Source organism: Pygocentrus nattereri, chromosome 9 (assembly GCF_015220715.1).
Source record: "Pygocentrus nattereri isolate fPygNat1 chromosome 9, fPygNat1.pri, whole genome shotgun sequence".
Classification (NCBI taxonomy): domain Eukaryota; kingdom Metazoa; phylum Chordata; class Actinopteri; order Characiformes; family Serrasalmidae; genus Pygocentrus; species Pygocentrus nattereri.
This window is the reverse complement of record NC_051219.1, coordinates 29,960,501-29,980,705: the sequence shown is the minus strand read 5'-3', so window position 1 is coordinate 29,980,705 and position 20,205 is coordinate 29,960,501.

Here is a 20,205-nt window from a genome sequence, read left to right as displayed (position 1 = left end):
GACTGTGACGGTCTCCTGCAAGACTGATCATCTCAGGACGAACATGCTGAAATGCAACGTCTCCTTCTTCGTCCTCCTGGTTTAATTTTACTCTACCGTTTGGGTTTGGCTAAATCAGTTTACACCTACATAGATGTTGATAGCAAGCCCTGTATCATTCAATTAATTGCCCCATTAAAAATGAATTAAAATAAATAGAAGAAACGTTTCTCTTTAGCAATTTTAGACCCTGAAACCGTGACACTGAGACTCGTGGGGAATGAAAATACATTAAAGGGCTATTGTCCTACATCTTATGTTTGTATGACCAGACCTCTCAGAAAGCAAAAAAGAGGTTAGCCAGCACTGCTAACCTGTCCAAACGTGTCAGTGCGCTAATGTTAGCTAACCTAGTTAACGCTAAGTTAGCTGTTCCTGAGCAAAGACTAGCGGCAATAAACCGTCATGTTATGCGCTTTGTTCTTTTATTCTAACAAAAATACCAAGTAGTTAAAGGACTAAGAAAAAAAGAAAGCAAAATAACCACGTTCGCCGCATTTATTTGTTAGTTTACGTCATTGTAGCTTGCTGGCCAACGCTAACCAGATCATACTCCCTGATCGCTCACGGATCCGCCGGGTTCCATTAAAAATCGTGTTTTAGACAGAGCCTGTAATGACGTTAGACTCTCTCTCTCATTCTCTCTCTCTCTCTCTCTCTCTCTCTCTCTCTCTCTCTCTCAGAGCATAGTACAGTAATTAAGGCCTGTACATGGAAACTAGAAATGTTATTGTGGTTTTTTTTTGTGTATTAAATGAAAGAGTTTGCTGTGGTAGGTAAACATTGTTAAAATTTCTAAATGTGCCATCCTCAGTCTTGGAAAGTATAAACTGCAAAAACAGCCAATTTTGAATAGATTATAGTGTCACAATTAGTTTTACCTAATATGTCTAATTTTGTAATTATGTAACCCTACATCCCGAACTAAATTCAACTAACTATATTCACCTGTTCATTCAGTATATTCAAGACATTTTTACTTGTTTTAGGTCATTTTAATAGGTCATATGATAATTTTACTTGACAAAATGACAAAGTCAAAAAAAATTGTCAAAATAAATATTAGATATATAGGCTAGATTTAAGATAATGTCACTAGCCAAGATACCATTTTTTATACAACAGCTAGCTCCAGCCTCGCAAACTGACTGTTTGAAAAGCATTCTGACCGTGCTGTTATATTGCCATGTTTTTTTTGCAAACACGATATCATTCCACTATATATCTAATATTTTTCATTTTTAGGTTATTGTAAGCTTATTTTAAGATTACTTTACTTATTTGCATGCATTTTTACTTAAGTCATTTTGCTAAGCAACGAGTTTGACAACTGTAGGAGACGCTCAAGCCTTTTGAGCGTTTTGACTTCTTACTTTGTGCACAAACAATAAATGGATACTAAATGGAAAATAAATGGAGATCACATTTGACCAACAGCCAATTTGGTCAGAGTCTGAAGATGAGACTAAACTAAATTCCCAAACTGTCATCAGCACTGAGCAGCTTTTCAGTCAGCAGCTGTAACAGAAGAAAACCTAATGAATCAGCCAGAATTGAACCCAATACCATTCGGCAAACAAAATGGGCTGTAAGATGCTTAACAGACTGGCTGGAATAAAACAACTTTAATTTTGATCTAGCAAAAATGGACAAAACTGAGCTTGGTATTGCGGCAGTTTTATGGCTGTCTGTATTTCAAAAGGCGCAGAGAGTGAGTGAGTTCATTACTCTGATGTAGCAACAAGCAGCTTCTTAAGGAACTATAATTTGGCGGAAGGAATTGTGAACATTAAAACATTAAATGCCACGTTCATGACCCAGTTTATTTCTTCCATATTTATTTGTTTAACTGTTGTATGAAAGCAATAGAACACTTGAGGTCATGTGTTATCACGAATAACATCACAGCTGTGATGATCTATAGCAGTCGCCTTTGGCTCCTTCCAGCAACCAAATCACAGCCATGATGTTATTTCAGGGTAACACACTCCCACTTGTGTTCTATAGTTTACTGGAAATGAAGTATTCCTAGGCTCTATTTTTCAGCTGTTACATCATATGTATGTTGCCTGATGTGCGAACTCATTTGCTGTTCATGTTTTTTGGCATTTGGAGAAAACAACCTGATTAAGAAAGCTTCCTTTTTTCAAAGATTATGATTTGTTCTGTTTTAACTTTGAAGGTAACCCCTTGACCTCTAGACTTATTATTCAGCTTCTAATCTTAAGGCCTATATCCATATTAGCATATTATCTAGTTATGAGAATGACAAGTGTGTCAATGCAAGCTTAGAGTTTAAGGAAATAATATACCCATCAAGAGGCCTATCTGAGGGAAAGGCTATGATGATAGGTCATAAACTTTGGCTTCTTACAGCAAACCTGTGGACATCTCTAAAGAAGGCTCCAGTTATATATATTTTTAATTAAATATATTGTGTTGATCTTTTAATAAAAAAATGTCAACCATATTTCCTGCAAATATTAACACACTTTTACTTTAAAGGACACCCTTCCAGCTGTAAAGTCTCAGAAGTCATTAGGAATTGCCAATTGATGACAAATCTAGAGCGTAATAAATTCTCTGACTCTTCAAAACTCTTCTTATTCTAACACTTCTAAAAAGTGTTAAAACCTCTAAAAGCTGACTGATGGTCTGAAAATGAAGCCAATCCTACAAATCAGAGGAAGTCTATAAAATATGTCAAAGCACCTCCAGTTTACAATTTCTACTGTTTGAAATGTCTTTAAGAAATGGCAGTTATGAAGAACTGTGGAAATCAAGATAAGATCTGGAAGACCAAGAAAATTCTCAGGTAGAACTGTTCATATGCTGGCCAGAAAGGCAAAACAAAATACCCATATGAAAGCAGAGAAACTGCAGAAAGGATTAACTGACACAGGAGTGATAATCTATGTTTTACTATATGAACCAGAAGCAATGATTCAAAACATACATCAAAATTCACTTAAACTGCTTGGAGAAACTCAAGCTGAAGTTTCTGGAATGGTCCACTGACTTGAACATCACTGACAGCCAGTGTCTGGATCTTAAACATGCTGTGTATACAAGATGGCTCAAGAATATTACAGAACTTGAACCGTTCTGCAAAGAATAGTGGGAGACAATTCCTAAAACAAGAACAGAAAGACTCCTAGCTGACCACAAAAGGTCTTTGTAAGCTGTCAAATCTGCCAAATGGGGTTACAATAAGGTTACCAGTTTTCTTGAATGAAAACTGGGGACATTTCCAGTTCAGCGGTCAATACATTTTTAAAATATCCAATGTTTTACTATGAAATACAAAATGGTGGAAATGTTCCAGTTTCATATATTTTGACTATGGTAACTGTTGTACTATAATAAACTCTGGTAAAGGGACTGTCCCTGGAAAATCAGGATGTCTTGTCACCCAAGGTAATGGCCTAGTAGGATGTCCAAACTTCTGCATGTTACAATTGTTTTTTTAGAGTTGCTCAAATATACAGTACCTGTGCATAAACATAAAAAAAAATTTTGACAGTTATAACTTTATTTGTAGTTTATAAAATAGTTTCACTTCAAAAATCATTTGGCTGGGGTGGCCCAAATGTTTGCACATGACTGTTTAAGAATGCGCATGCAGGGAGTATTATCTGACTTTTAATGTTATATATTCCAAATCCTGCTATCACTTAGCTTGTATATCAACAGAGCGAGTCAGAAATGACTATAAGAGTAAAAGAGGATTAGCTGGTGAGGTTGTTATTCTGAAACCAAATATACAGAACAGAACATTCATTGTGCACTAATGCATTATACATCCTAAATTAACACACACACACACACACACACACACACACAGACACACACACACACACACACACACACACACACACACACAGACACACAGACACACACACACACACACACACACACACACACACACACACAGTGTTGCTGGGCCCAGTCCCAGCCACCTGTTGCTCAAACAGAATGCTTTAGCACCTGTTTGGTTTCAAACTTCTGCAGCTGAGTTTTCCTCTCTGTGTATCTGCATCTCAGCAACTTTCTGTCCAGCGTCTTCTGCCAGCAACTTCTTCGGCCAGCAATTCAACAGAGCCTGAAAATGCCCAGGGGATGCAATACCAAAAACTTAGTAACCAGCATGGATGTTGCCTGCTATATTTTTATCTATTTAATTATTCTTTAGCAGAGATTATATTAGGATGGCACACTGCAAGCTAAATCAAACGGCAATGCTATATTAAAAGTGATGCATTGTTTGATTGTTGATACGTTGTTCTTTATGTCATCTTTAGAGACTAGAGCCAACTTTCTCTATACTATTCTCTATACTATACTATATTCAATAAATATTAACATACAGTTTTCTAAAATTACTACACCTAATAAGAATAATAATTCTGAGAGCTCATATATATTCTTAACATGGGGTGCTGAATAATTTACTGCAAGTTCTGGTAAAAATAAATCAGAATTGAATCAGAAGTAAAAGTTGCAAACATAGGCCATTGTTTCAAGTTCTAGAGCATTAACACAAACGTGCTATAATTAATAACAAGAAGATTTAAAATGTATGTAAAGTGTAAATGCATTGGGCATTGTATAGTGTAATAATACCCATAACGTATATATATATATATATATATATATATATATATATATATATATATATATATATATATATATACTGTAATGTAATGTAATATATATATATATATATATATATATATATATATATATATATATATATATATATATATATATGTAAGAGATGGAGTCAGTGAATCAGTAGGTTTTTGTCTGTTAGATGTGCTTATTATTATTGTTATTTACCAAGCTGCCAGTAACTAATTGTAAATTTGACATAAAAGCTTTACAGTTTACATGGTACAGCAAAAAGTTACATTCTTTTTTTTACTATTTACTACTTTTAAATGTACTATTTTTAAAATCTATTACCTTATTTCTCATTGCACTGGTGTCCACATATCTGATATATATTTGTGTATGTGTGTGTGTGTGTGTGTGTGTGTGTGTGTGTGTGTGTGTGTGTGTGTGTTTTATGGGGAAAAAAAGTTTATGCACCTTTTCCTGGTTAATTCTAAAGTGAACTGAAGTTAACAAAACAGAAAAATGTCATTTGGAACAAATAAAAATTCTTCGTTTTGTAAAATAGTTATATCATTCTTCCAAACCGGTTCAAATATTAATTTCAACTTTGGTTGAAAACCTGTTTTGGACTTTTAACTGACTTGGACTTTAGATTAAAATCCTTTTTTGAGTGACCCTGTAAGTCAATTATCCATTTTGTCACTACCAAATCAATCACCACACTTCTGAAACTTTACCAAATGTTTCAGTAGTGACTGTTACAATTTAGCTCATTTTGAGCAGACCTCAAAAACACTAGCCAGTGCATGATTAGCCAACACAGCTTTGAACAGTTGTACACATGACATAATCTTTTCAGTTAAACACAAAAAATGTATTCAATTGTACCAAGAATGTGTTTCGGTAGTGACAACTCTTAATATTACACAATGATTTTCAGTTATAGGACATATGAACTGCAGTTGCAGGACAGCATTTTTTGTATTTAAACATTGAACTCATGGTAAATCTAAATATTTCAACTCTCAACTTTAACATAAATAAATAAAATTTTTGCAAATAAAAACAACAACAACAAAAAAACGTAAGTATTCATTTCACAAGTGTAAATTTAGAGTTTAGGATTTGAGGCAGATACCTCCCAATAGAAAAATTACCCTGTAAATAATGGTTTAGCATATATTTAGCTTATGTATGTAAAAAGATCATAGCATAATCCTTGTAAACTGTGCCTGCAGCTAATTCAGTAGAATGGTCCATATATGATTTAATCACAGCTTTAAAATAACAGCACATCAACAACAGTACACATGCTATGATGAAAAAAGTGAATTATATGTACAGTATCCATGTTTAATATTTAAACATATGTCAAACATATCTTGGCATATATAGTACAAACTTTATATGGAAATCTATTTGCTTTGCATATAAGTGTGTTGCTGTAATGAGATTTTGGAGAATTTAAATTAAAAGATGTCAATGAAATAATTTTTGAATACTTGAAAAAATGAGCATCTATCTCTGGATTTTTAAACTCTCTGATAGAGGTTTTCATGCAGGCACTTCATTACAGCTGCCTAGCTTGACTGGAACCTTCAAGAATAAGCCATCACATGGCCAAACATGACTGTGGGTCTGAAGGCTTGTGCCCTGGGTCCTATGAGACAATGCTGCAGTGCTTTCTAGAGCCCAGACATTCCTCCAGGCAGGCTAAAGGCCCAGTTCATCTTATCCTGTTTCACTTGCTGATGCAGGCGAAGAGAAAAAAAACAGTAAATAGATAGCAGGACATGTTTAAATATAGGCCGCATAAATTAGGAGAGCAGTAAGTCCAGAATGTCCAATCTTTGTAGCCATGAAAATTGCCCAAGCGAGTGAGTTCGCAGTTGAAATTTAGATATGAAAACATGTTTATTTGTTTGTTGGAATGTTTTGTGGCCCAGAGAGCGAAACAGAAAAGAGCTTTGGAGTAGCTTGACAGCAGGAATTCGAATGTGGTAGAGCTGGAGAGTGGCCCTCAGGGAGGCCAGTTCAGCATACTACTAGATTCAGCCCTGGGGTTCAAGTGTCCTTCTTCTGCCCTTGAGCAAGACGCAAAGCTGATCCTTGAGTGGTGCAATATGGCCCCAGCTTCTCTTATTCCCACCACCTAAAACTTGCCCTCGATCAGGGCAAGTGCTCAGTTGGTCTACAAATTATACATCAAAGAGAAAAAAAAAAACAGCTGATAATTATAATTTTCTGACAGCTTCTCTGCGAGCCTGAAATATTACCATTTCTAAAATGAGACATCCATTAATAGTGCAGTCAGACTCAAAAGAGCAAGTTAATGACCTTCTGATTAGCATTAGTGGTGCATTCATTAATCTGTGTTTGTTAACATAGGCCACTTAAGTGCTGTTAATCAATCAAACAAACATTTTATGGATTATAGTTTGATAGTTTGCATGGTGCCAGACTCTTGGCCCTGGCCAATTCATATTACAAAGCTGGCAATTCATCTGTTGTTCATGCAGGACTGAAGAACGTATGCAGTTTTCTGCCCACATACGCCCTCTGCTGGTGACTTCACCAGAGCAGGCTGAGGTACACTTATAAGTGGAAATGGCTTGTATTATAGAAAGTATCATCTTAATTGTGGTTCTACCTAATAGGAAATTTTGATAATTCAGTCATTGAGATGGAAGCAAACTCATTCAGAGTGGTTTGATGTGAAATAGCTATAGAGAAACTTACCCTCAAATTTCTTTACAGTGGCAGTGACCGGGAACAAGAGGTCCGAATATAGCCATTTTATTTCCTATCCAAAATGCCCAGTGAAACTGCACGTGTCTTCTGAGTTTTTATCTGTAATTATGATTTTTAAAAAAAGGATCTTTGGGTACTATTTGGCCTTACATTGCCTAAAATCTTGCATGTACCGCTCTTTGGATGTCTGGTTCCTATCACCACCACTGTGAACAATTCTGACTTTGTAAGATCATCTATAACGGAGCAATTCACAACAAACCACTTTGATCGACTTTCTTTACATATTAATCACTTATTTATAAAGAAAGTTTTAAAAATTCTTTCCCTTTAAATGTACAAACAACTCTAAAGACTGAGCTGTGTTAGCAATTGGTACATACAGTCATGCGGACATGTTACACTTGATTCAGCAACTCTGATTAATTTATCAGCATGTTAAAGCTCCTTTGTACTTGAGAATAATTTCTGGAACAGTTTTGTCCCCTCAGCCATCAGAGGACTCTTCAGTTCTGCCTTGTTGCGTCAGCTTCATACTGCTGATCCTTTTGATTTGCATTTCTGTAATGTTTGCACATTCTGTACCGCATCACTGCTGTATTTGAACTTCTCAGTTTACACAGTCATGACGTATTAGTTTCCAAGTATTAGTTGGCTTATTAGTTGACAGTCATCACTGTTATTTTTCCACATCTCATTTTCACAGAACTTTCATGGTGTTTTTAATGATTTGGTGAAATATCTAATTTACACAATGTGATGGGCCTGTGCCATTACAGGCCTGTGCCATTACAGGTGGAGTTGTAGTGGGTGGTGTTGAATGCTTCATCAAGAACACTACTTACACCTGTGTGGTGTGCTTGTGGCAGGAGCCTCTCTTTTGTTTTGTTGTTTGTGTCCCGGGCAGTTAGGTTTTTTGGGGCCAGTTTTCTTTTTTTTTTTCAGGTTTTTTTTTTCAGTTTTCATTTTTTTTGGGCATTATGCTTCCGTTTATTTGTTTATTTTGGAGTTATTTTGTCCGACAGTTTTATCCTTGAGATTTTTTCACCAGATCCTTAAGTTTCTTTCTTATTAATTTTTTTTTCATTTATTCACTGTTTGCTTCCCTTTTATTTATCGTGATGTTGAGCCAGTCATGACAACAACTTTCCATTTATGCTAGATGTAGTCAATTAGCCAAGTCATGTTTGGTGTCCTAATTTTGCTTCTTTAATGTTGAAACTGCTATGAAGCCAATGTTTCTGACAAGAAATTAAGAGTCAATAGTCACCCAAATCATTCCTGTAAATACATCCCCAAAACCTCTCTCATACCGCATCCAGCTCTTCATTATGATTGTGCAGACGTGTAGGTTGTGGTTTAGGACACAATATGACTGTGAACTGTAATAATGAACAAAACCACCATGTAGCTGAAAACTGCGGGAAGCAATTTTAGATATATATGCACTGTTAGAAATAAAGGTTCTGTGCAGGTACATTTTTCGTTCATCAAGGTACAAACAATGTAAATGTTCCCTCAAAGGTACAAAAGTGGTTTTAAAGTCCAACTACAAACCTTAAATAAGTTTTTCCCAGTAGAAAAGTGCACATTTGTTTATTTCTCAGAACCTAATGTTTTAAAACAGAACAATAAAATAAAAAGCCTGGAGGTGAGATGGGGTGTATGGAGTCAATACAACTTAGAAAATATAATTTCAATGAATGATGGTACAATTATGTTCCCTGACTAAAGGTACAAAGATATACTCGAGGGTACCACTCCAAGTCAGGATGGGTACTGCCCCAGTGACAGTTTTGAATCTTTTTTCTGAGAGTGTGCCGAATTCCGACTCCGCTTTGCAAGCATGGTCATCATGCAGGCTTATGGACTCTGCACTAGATATTATGATCACGATTTTTGTGGTTCCTATTTATAAATAACTATTTGTGTTGAGTTTTTCAAACTTAAGATATACACTTAGAAAAATAAACAACAGAAATCACAAATCTAGTCTAGAGTCCATGAGCCTGCCTGTCTACCATGCATGCACGTGAAGGGGACTTGAATTCACCATTGACTAAAGTGGTAGACAGCAGCATTCAGCTACACTGTGAACTCATACTGTGTCGTAAACCACATCTACAGATCTGACCAACCTTAACGAAGGCCTGCATGCAGTATGAGCAGGCTGAGAAAGTTTTTGGAATGTATTTACAGGAACGATTTGGGTGACTATTGACTTTTACTGTTTGCTAACAACAATAGCCTTGTATCTTCAGCCCTAAACTGAGGAAGCAACCTGTAGACACCAAGCATGACTTCATCTTGGGTAGGTGGACTTTTCTTCAAACCATTCCTTTATTTTTTGCCACGTTGTTTGTTTATTGCAGGAGAACCCAGTTTTTTGTAGTGTCATTAAAGTAACACCAATACAGCTGCGTGGCAAGACAGAAATCTTTAAATCTTGAAATATTTATTCTAGATTCTCTGAAACTGCAAAAAACATGCCTACGGCAGAACAAACTATATGAAAAGAAATATCAAATAAACCCTAAAACCAGAGCGATGGCCATCAGGCACTGCACCTCACAGAATCTGTGATGTCATATGTCAGCAGGCCAAGACTTGCTTGCTGATTTTTTTTTATTTATTGAAACTTCCTAAAAGTAGTAATTGTACATCGTTTACATGTAGTTATTGAATAATAAGTGTTTAGTAAGAATGTAGTACGAATGTCAGTCTAATGACTTCCAGGTTACAGAGAACAGTGCACTGTGTTTGTGCTTGTGTTTCTGCTTGTGTTACAGTGTAACTCGTATTTAGGTAGTGCAGAGGGGGCTGAAATACCCATAAACGCCCGTGTGTTTTGGTGTGTTGAGTTTCATCTGAGGGAGGTGTAAGGCCAAATACCTGAATTGTGTGAATCTGTGAAAACTGAATACTCAGGATTCATGTTACTCTGTCAAAAGTGCTAATTCAGGCCGGGCACCTCCCCCTACCCCAGGCACTAGTCTCACTGGGGGGCAAAAACAGCTGTAAATGCGCAAACATGTATACAAGATACACAAATAAGCTTAACCTTTCTGAGCCCGAACATTTCTGAACTCAGTAATTTCTGAACTCATATCTTCAGTACAGTTCCTTATTCTAAAGCGGGAGAATGGAGGGTTCATGTTGGGGGGTTTAAATGTAAAGGCTATATAGGTAAGAATTGACACATCTCAATTAAAATAATATTGAAATTTACCTTCCTTATCAATCAGCAATTTCTTGATTATAATACATTTTATATATATATAATTATATATATAATTTATTATTATTATTATTATTACAACCCCAATTCCAATGAAGTTGAGACGTTGTGTAAAACTTAAATAAAAACAGAATACGATGATTTGCAAATCCTTTTCAACCTATATTCAACTGAGTACACTACAAAGACAAGATATTTAATGTTGATTATTAATTATTAATTAATTATTATTAATATTTCTTTAATAAAAACTTCTTAATAATAAAGGCTTCTTAGTTTGTTATATTTTTCTGTAAAGTGTTTTGGAATGTTTATATGAACTGACACCTTCACCTGTCTCATCCACAAGACATCTAGTACACAGTGTAGACATCATCTATCTGCAAGGGAAAAGCTCTGTTCTCTGGCCCACTCTTTACATTCCACTGGAGGGCGCTCTCTGACTATGTGATGCGGAATTCACTGTTTTCATGTTTTGTAGTTTCTGCTGCTGCTGCTGTTTTTATTAGAAATAGGAATTTTGAAATTTGTGTAAATAACATCTGATTTTGTTCACACAAATGGGTTTTTATTAATTCTAATTCTCTAATTCCAATTAAATTAATGTCTGTTTCTCGTTGCCTCTAAATAGTAGTTTTTAGGGTTGTTTTGCATTTTTAAAGGAAAAAAAGAGTGAAAAGCGAATTATTTAGAAAATGGTTAGAAAATCAATTATAAATCAGTTCAATCATTTCTTACTGATTGTGCCCACACTGACATTTTACTGCCTGGTTATGGCCTTCTGCTACTGCATCACTCACACACACACACGCCTATTCACACACACCCACACACACACATACACACTCACATACACTCACACACACACACACACACACACACACTCACACACACACACACAAACACACATTCATACACACGCACACACACACACACACACAGACTCATTCTGCAGTTTCTTAATTCTTTTCTACTCCTGTTCTTTGGAGCTAGTCTCAAATAAATATAATGGGCTAAGCTAACACTAGTGTAGCAATCTAAGAAGAAGAACACCCAATCAAGTGAGTGGTGTTAGAACATCAGCCGGAATTGAACATGTTCTGTTGTGATAAGCCCGTTAGCCATTGCTGAGCCACTCTTTTTGTTTGTGGTTTTCTATGATATTCTCTGGTTCTGGTTAACAGCACAGCACATAGGAAAAGAAACCATAAACTAATCTCGCTAGTCTGCACCACCACGGAATGGCCAGAGACCACTATAAAGGAGGAGACAGGTCAGAAAATTCATGGAACAACTCATTATTATAACTTCTGTTAATGAGAAAAGTCCTGCCCATGAGTATCAGAATCAATTGACTTGCTGGTTATGATGCACATGGAAAAAGCACCCCTCAGTGTTGGAAATGTGGAAAGTTTTTTTTGTGCTATTTGAATCAAATGCTAAAAACTATGTGTGACGTTTTTGTCAGATTTTACCAGTGATTTCAAATATGTTTTTGAAATGGTAATTGGCCCTTCAGTTTTAAGTTTTTAGGTTTCTTCCCGTTCAAAGAGATGGTTAGAAAATCAATTATAAATCAGTTCAATCACTCGGGTTTACTATTAAATATTCAACCAGGCAACATTGCTTGTATGTATAAAAAAGAAAAACAATAGGTTTAAGTGATTCACCGGTCCCAGTATGTGTCATGTTTAATGTGAAAAACCCAAACAGTGGGCAAGTTCATATAGTGGAGCTCCACTGTTTTCCACAGAGAGCCTGGAGTGAGTGAACTGCACACAGAGGGGTTTGTCTCTCATTGTTTAGGGGTTATGAGAAATTTCTTACTGATTGTGCCCACACTGACATTTTACTGCCTGGTAACGGCCTTCTGCTGCTGCATCACTCACACACACACACACACGCCTATTCACACACACACACACATTCATACACACTCACACACACTCACACACACACACACACATTCATACGCGCACACACACACACGCCTATTCACACACACACACACACATTTATACACACTCACACACACACACACGCCTATTCACACACACACACATTCATACACACTCACACACACTCACATACACTCACACACACTCACACACACACACAATCACTTACACACTCACGCACATACACACACACACTCACACACACACACACACACACAAACACTTACACACTCACACACACACACACACAAACACTTACACACTCACGCACACACACACACTCACACACACACACACACACACACACACACACACACACACACAGACTCATTCTGCAGTTTCTTAATTCTTTTCTACTCCTGTTCTTTGGAGCTAGTCTCAAATAAATATTTCCATCACATAAAAACATGAAATGTGCTTCATTACGTTAGCTCTTATGTAAGCATGTGAAATGTTTCCAGCAGCATGACCCACTTTATCGGCTCCATATGTATTGATGAGTGCAATGTATGACTAAATCTGTGAATCATCTGAAGAAAATTATATTTTGTATTGATAGCTCTCAGACACTGAGGCGTCCACATGTCCTGTAATTGACACTCCATTCCTGCACTGCAAAAACAATGCATTGAATTTACTTCAAATGTGTACATCGCTTCAGAGTACATATACACAATACAGCACCCTCCACAATTATTGGCACCCCTTGTTGTGTTGTTAGGCTTCTAAATATATATATATATATATATATATATATATATATATATATATATATATATATATATATATTAGGCTCCAGCACCCCCCCACAACCCTGATGGAGAAGCGGCTTAGAAAATGGATGGATGGATGGGATATATATATACATACACACACACTCACACACATCTGTGCCACAATTACTGGCACCCCTGATGTTAATACTTTGTACAACCCCCTTTTGCCAACAAGACAGCACTTAATTTTCTCCTGTAACATTTCACAAAATGGGAGAATACAGATAGAGGGATCTTCGACCATTCCTCTTTGCACAATCTCTCTAAATCATCCAGAGTCCTGGGTCCTCTCCCATGCACTCTCCTCTTCAGCTCACCCCACAGGTTTTCAATTGGGTTGAGGTCTGGGGACTGAGATGGCCATGGGAGGAGCTTTTTTTCCGTGCAGCCTCCCAAACAGCTTGTTGGCATGTAGATAGCACCTGATGGTTGTCATGGAGACTTGGGGCCCCTAAGATGCTACTCTTTGATGCAATTCTCTGACAGTGAGCTTTGGAAAACGTTTTACTTACCATCCTCTTCACTGTGCGTGGTGGCAAGGTAAACTTGCGTCCTTGTCCAGGCTTGTTTGTTTGCCACTGTTCCAGTTGTTTAAACTTCTTGATGATTCCTCTGACTGTAGATATGAGCAGGTGTAGGCGAGTGGCTATTTTCTTGTAGCCATTGCCTGACTTATGAAGGTTGACACACATCTACCTTACTTGAATGGTGTGTTCTCTTGTCTTTCCCATGTTGAAGAATGGATAGGAGAAATAGGCCTCTGTGTCACGTCATATTTATACCCCAGGGAAACAGGAAGTGATGAATTACTAATTAAAGGTTCCTAGATACTCTGATCAACTTTATAAACTACAGTAGAAATGACAGAAATGCTTCAATTACATTTATTTTCTAGGAAATGTTAGGGGTGCCAATAATTGTGGAACAGGTGATTTTATGAAAAATATATTAGTCAGAATTTTTTTTTTTAATTAACTTGAGTTAATGGTTGATTTGCAGTGAAAGCCATCATAGTTCACTATAACTATGATATTACATTTATCGTTGTTCACCAGTTCGATCCCCTGAGCCGACAGTATGTGACTGAAGTGCCCTTGAGCAAGACACCTAACCCCCAAACTGGTCCCCAGGCACTGCGTATAGGCCTGCCACTGCTCCAGGCAAGTGTGCTCACTGCCCCCTGGTATGTGTCTTCACTAGTGTGTATGTGGTGTTTCACTGCACAGATAAGTTAAAAGCGGAGGTGAAATTTCCCCGTTGTGGGACTAGTAAGGGCCTGTTAATCATGTGTTAAGGTGTTGAAAACTGATCAGATAAAGTATTATAGTGATGGTGGTGAATATTGAGGAGACAGAGCTGAATGTGTGGCTCTTTATTAGGAAGAATAATATTAGTGCGAACTGAAACTAGAGAGCAGTGATGCATAGAACTACGAACACTCAAAGAACACTCAAAGAAACATAATTAAAGTGTTCTTTGCATCATGAAATGGTTCTTCAGACTAAAGACTGTTGTAGATTGTTCTATTTAGAGCCTTTTTGACTTCTATTGTCATGGTGTCAAGCTTGGAGCAACAAGAGGAACATTTTTGGGTGCTGTATAGAACCCCATATAGAATTGTTTATGGCACATTCATGTACATTTTCCATCAATCTGAAGAACTCTTTCATGATGCAAAGAACCCTTAAATCATGCAAAGGGTTGTTTGAGTGTTCATGGTTTTATATAGAGCCATTTTCATTTCCTTTTTTCTTTTTAATGTGCATTTCCTTTACTCAGTGAGGTTTTCATGGCAGCTACACATCCTTTCAAACTCATAGTGCTGAGATTTCTGTCCAAGATGGACAGAAACAGCTTTGGATGTTTTCAGATCTGAAGCAGCTTCTCTCTCAAAGATGAAAGCTTTAGATGCTGTTTATCTGGGGACAGTTTAGGTGTTTTCTTGCACGGTTGTTAGGAATCCCATTTTCTCTGAAACTGAACTGTAGTTTTGGAAAGTCCTGTTTTATTCACATATTTTCCTTTTACTTTCTCGTCGCTTATGACGGTGGATTATCTTAATTTCTGCTTCAAAATAAATGACTTAATGGCTGTTGACTGGAAATGAAAATAATGACGTGCTCTCTGACTGTATATGGGCAGTTTATTCACATGTTAATTAAATGCATGTAATGCAACCCTTTTTTCTGTGTGTGTGTGTGTGGGGGGGGGGGGGTGTTGGAGGGTGGAGAATGTTGCTGTTCACATTCCTCGAGCTGTACAGGAAAGCAGGCAGGAAGCAGCTCAGGAAAAGAGGCGGCAGCGAGAACAGAGAGGAGGAGTGGGGCTCAGTCCAACACCTCCACAGCCGCCTGTGTGTGTTTGTGTGTGTGAGTGCTGTCTGATACCTCTCCAAGCCTGGGACAAACGCCATCTCACACTCACTAAAGCTGGCCTGAGCAAGTCTTTTTTCCCTCCACTCTTTCGGCTTCTTTCTTCCACAGATGGGCCTGCTGTGGAAAGAGCTCAAAGGCATCCCAGTACAGTAACTGTGTCAAAGGCCTCTTTTCCACTGTAGCGCAGAACGGTTTGGAGCAGACAGAGTAACCATTCTATTTTCACGTGGACACGGTTTGACATGGAGCCTTTACAAATTGTGCTCAGTGTGGTTCTTTCGGTTAGCTAACCGTGCCACACAGTGATTTAGTGGGATGATGAATGATGTAGATATTTGCTGAGTGGTTCTACATTTATGGCAGCATTGTGCCACCATGTCTTGCTGAAAAACAATCAAATAAGTTCAAATAAGTGAAGCTTTTAATCTAACAACAATTATTAAATGTTAAACGGCACTGCAAACTAGGAAAGAGGAGTTGTTTAGCATTAGCTTAGCTAGCATGTTACCAGCTCTTCTCCCACAGATCAGGTTCTGACTAACAGAAGCTTTAAGCAAATTTAGATGATAATAACAGAAAAAGACGAACAGCTGGTGTTGAAGGAACAAAGAGCTGAAATCAAACCTACAAATCCAAACAACAAAGTCACTTCTTTCTGCTCTGCTGTTACAAATGTAAATGATAAAAAGTCATGACCCTCAAGTCTGATGCGTTGCAGTGACAGCTGAAACTGAACTGGTTCTCTAGTGGTTTGAGCTGCAGCCTGATAGGCTAAGCTAACACTAGTGTAGCAATCTAAGAAGAAGAACACCCAATCAAGTGAGTGGTGTTAGAACGTCAGCCGGAATTGAACATGTTCTGTTGTGATAAGCCCGTTAGCCATTGCTGAGCCACTCTTTTTGTTTGTGGTTTTCTATGATATTCTCTGGTTCTGGTTAACAGCACAGCACATAGGAAAAGAAACCATAAACTAATCTCGCTAGTCTGCACCACCACGGAATGGCCAGAGACCACTATAAAGGAGGAGACAGGTCAGAAAATTCATGGGACAACTCATTATTATAACTTCTGTTAATGAGAAAAGTCCTGCCCATGAGTATCAGAATCAATTGACTTGCTGGTTATGATGCACGTGGAAAAAGCACCCCTCAGTGTTGGAAATGTGGAAAGTTTTTTTTGTGTGCTATTAAAAAACTATGCGTGACGTTTTTGTCAGATTTTACCAGTGATTTCAAATATGTTTTTGAAATGGTAATTGGCCCTTCAGTTTTAAGTTTTTAGGTTTCTTCCAGTTCAAAGAGATGGGAGTCTTGTATGACTGGAAATAATTGCTCGGCAACATTGCTAAGATGGCAGCCGAGTGGGTATACTTAGGAAATGGAATGACACAGTTCGGCCATGGGAACCATATGGCTCTGCGGTGGAAAAGAGGCCAAAGTTTCCACCTTTAATTTCAAATGATTATCACGAGGTTTTTGAAATTGGAACAGAAGGCAAAATCAGATAAAGCACACTAAGCCATATGAAAGTTTAACACTCATCCATGGATCAGCAGATCTATACTGAAGTATTGAGACTTCACGTTTTGACATTTCCTTTTGAATTGATTATTGATCCTATTAAAAACACTGATACTAAGTATTTTGATGGCACTTTATTTTGACTCATCCTTTTAAATCCCATGTGTCAAACAGATCTGTCCTGCAAAAAAATCCTATCTGGCCCACAAAGGTATGTTGATTTTTTTGTTTATATTAGACTATTTCACAATGCCCTGCACTACAGTCCCCAGTGTGTACTCCAACGTAATGCACTCCGGCTCTCCCACCCCAGCAACAATCTAAGAGACAGTGGTTACCCTCGTTCTACATAAATCTGCTCAATTCCACACCAGTCATATCACCAAACACACTAGCTATATTTCAGCTGCAACCAATATAAACACCCAAGGTCAGCTCAGCAGCTCAGAAATTTAGCCAAATTTTAATGAAACTGCAGCAAAGGATACCAGGTGTCTAGTTTTAGGAGACATGTAGGTTTAAAAGACTGAGCTCCTGGGGATATTTCAATATTGAATCTTTCAAGTATTCATGTAACATTTTAAGGTCTACCACAAGTGCTTGTATTTTATGGTTGAAGTTATTGCATATTTTGAATAAACAATGGCCATTTTGAGTTAAAGCACAACAATAATTAAAAGCAAAACAAAACCTTTTTTTCTGGCCCACAGATTTGTTGAGATTTTCTAATATGGCCCTTTTACGTGTTGAGTTTGACACCCCTGTTTTAGATGAAACAAACACTCAACAGACTCTTAAGTAATATCTCAAAAACATATGAGGGTTAGGGTTAAGTTTTGGGTTGAGGTTAAGGTTAAGATAAGGGCCAGGGTTAGGATTAGGTTTTGTTAAGGTTGGCTAAGTAAGATTTTGCATAATGAAAGTAACATATTAACAAAATATCTACTTAATGTATCAACAGAAGATATTTCAATATGTTCAGATGCTGCTACTTTACTGATATGTTGCTGTATTACTAATAATCTGTTAACAGTTTAATCTTCTACAAAGCACCGCTCCAAATAAAGCGTTACCAGCTTTTCTTTTTATCCAGCAATTGTAATTTACTTGAAAATGTAAAAGAACAGTGCAGCAATATTAATATAGAATTAATGTAAATGAAACAAATGTACAAATGTGTTGTCCAGGTATATAGTAATAGGCCAGTTTTACATTATTTTAATTATTACAACACTTGTAATTACTTGAGGAGCACAATTTTACAAAAATTAATAAGCATAAAGAGGCTTTTTTTAATCCTGTAAGTGTATAAATGTGTAAATATGTGTACCCTGTATAAATCACAAACATTTTCTCTTTTAATGTACACAAAAGACTTCATGTATAAGAATTGGTATTGAGATATCAAAAGACATGAAAAATAATTACCTGTCATGCAGATGTAAGTGCAGCACTGTAAAGCCACGTTTATGTTCACTCTTCTCTTCGACTCAACTCTCATCTTCAACTCTTCTGTTTCTGTTTTCTCTTATAATAAAAGACATCATAGGCCATTCTGTAATTTGTTTTTATTTTTTGCCATTATATTTTAGTAAAGCTATTGGCTGTTGACCACCAGAATGTGAGGAGAATTTCACCAAATTGAACAGAATGTGTTCTTATTTGAAACCTACCCTTAATAAGATAAAGAACCATACCCAAGAACTCTTTTTTTTTGTATTGCTTGCAAATAGAATAAAAATACTAAATGTGCAGTATTTTGTATCACAGTGTGCTTAGGCATGAGCAGAGATAAGAATGGTCACAAACATTTTGTGCAAAATTGCATCACAAATTGTGGCTTGAAGTTCAACTTCCTTTCACTTTCTTCTAGACTCAGACTTTTTCATAAGTGCACAACTGATATCTTGAGGTCAAAGCTTAAAGCTGAACTGACAGTGATTTTTACTTGACCACTAGACTCAGTTAGTTTCACAGACACAAAATCATGATTAATGTACCAGTTGTATATTTGATAGCTGACATACACCTAGGCTTACATTGAATTTGCTCTGCCTGTGTGTAACAAAACATATGATTGAAAGCAAAAGTTGGAATCACTCCCTGCATAAATAAACACCAGGATGAATGTGCTTTGTACAATTTTCGAATGTCTCTTCTCATTTTCAACAGGAACATGAGAAACAGAATGGCTGTGGCAATACGAGCAGCCAAAAATGAACTAACTGGGTCCTAAAACAACCTACTTGAGTGTTTTAAAGGAACAGTTTAGCAAAAAATCTAATTTACAATACTTCCCACTTACCCCAAATGTAACTACTCAGCCAAGACATGCTTGATGGCCATATTTTGCTTTTTGAAGTGCTGGAGTTACAAGGCGAACAAGCTAGTAGTCAGTAGTCACCCAAATTTTTGTAAATACACCTCCAAGCCCTCTCTTCTGAACCCACTCAAACCACATCCAGGTCTTCTTTATGCTCATTCAGACTTTTTGATGTGGTTTAGGACATGTATGACGAGATATAACAACTTTTGACAAGGTGTTGTTGAAAATAGATGCCTGCAACCTCCAGCAACAAAATGAAGTTTTGTTCATTTGTATGCATCCCAGTGTCACACTGTGTTCTGAACCATATTAAACCTTAATAATCAAGGTTTGTTTCATACAGTATATTCAGTATATTCATATTCAGTAACTACAGGAACTTCAATGCAAAGTAATTGAGCTATTCTTAGGTTATAGAAGTGTGTAATAAAACTTTGGGTCCACTCGCAGGCTGATGGCTTATTAAGGGGCTAACAAGTCTGAAAGACCATAATGAAGACTTGGTTAATGTGGATAAAGATGTAGTTTGAGCAGGTTGAGAAAATGTGCATTTGTGTAAGTATTTATGGAAAAGATTTGGTTGACTATTGACCACTAGTGTTTAT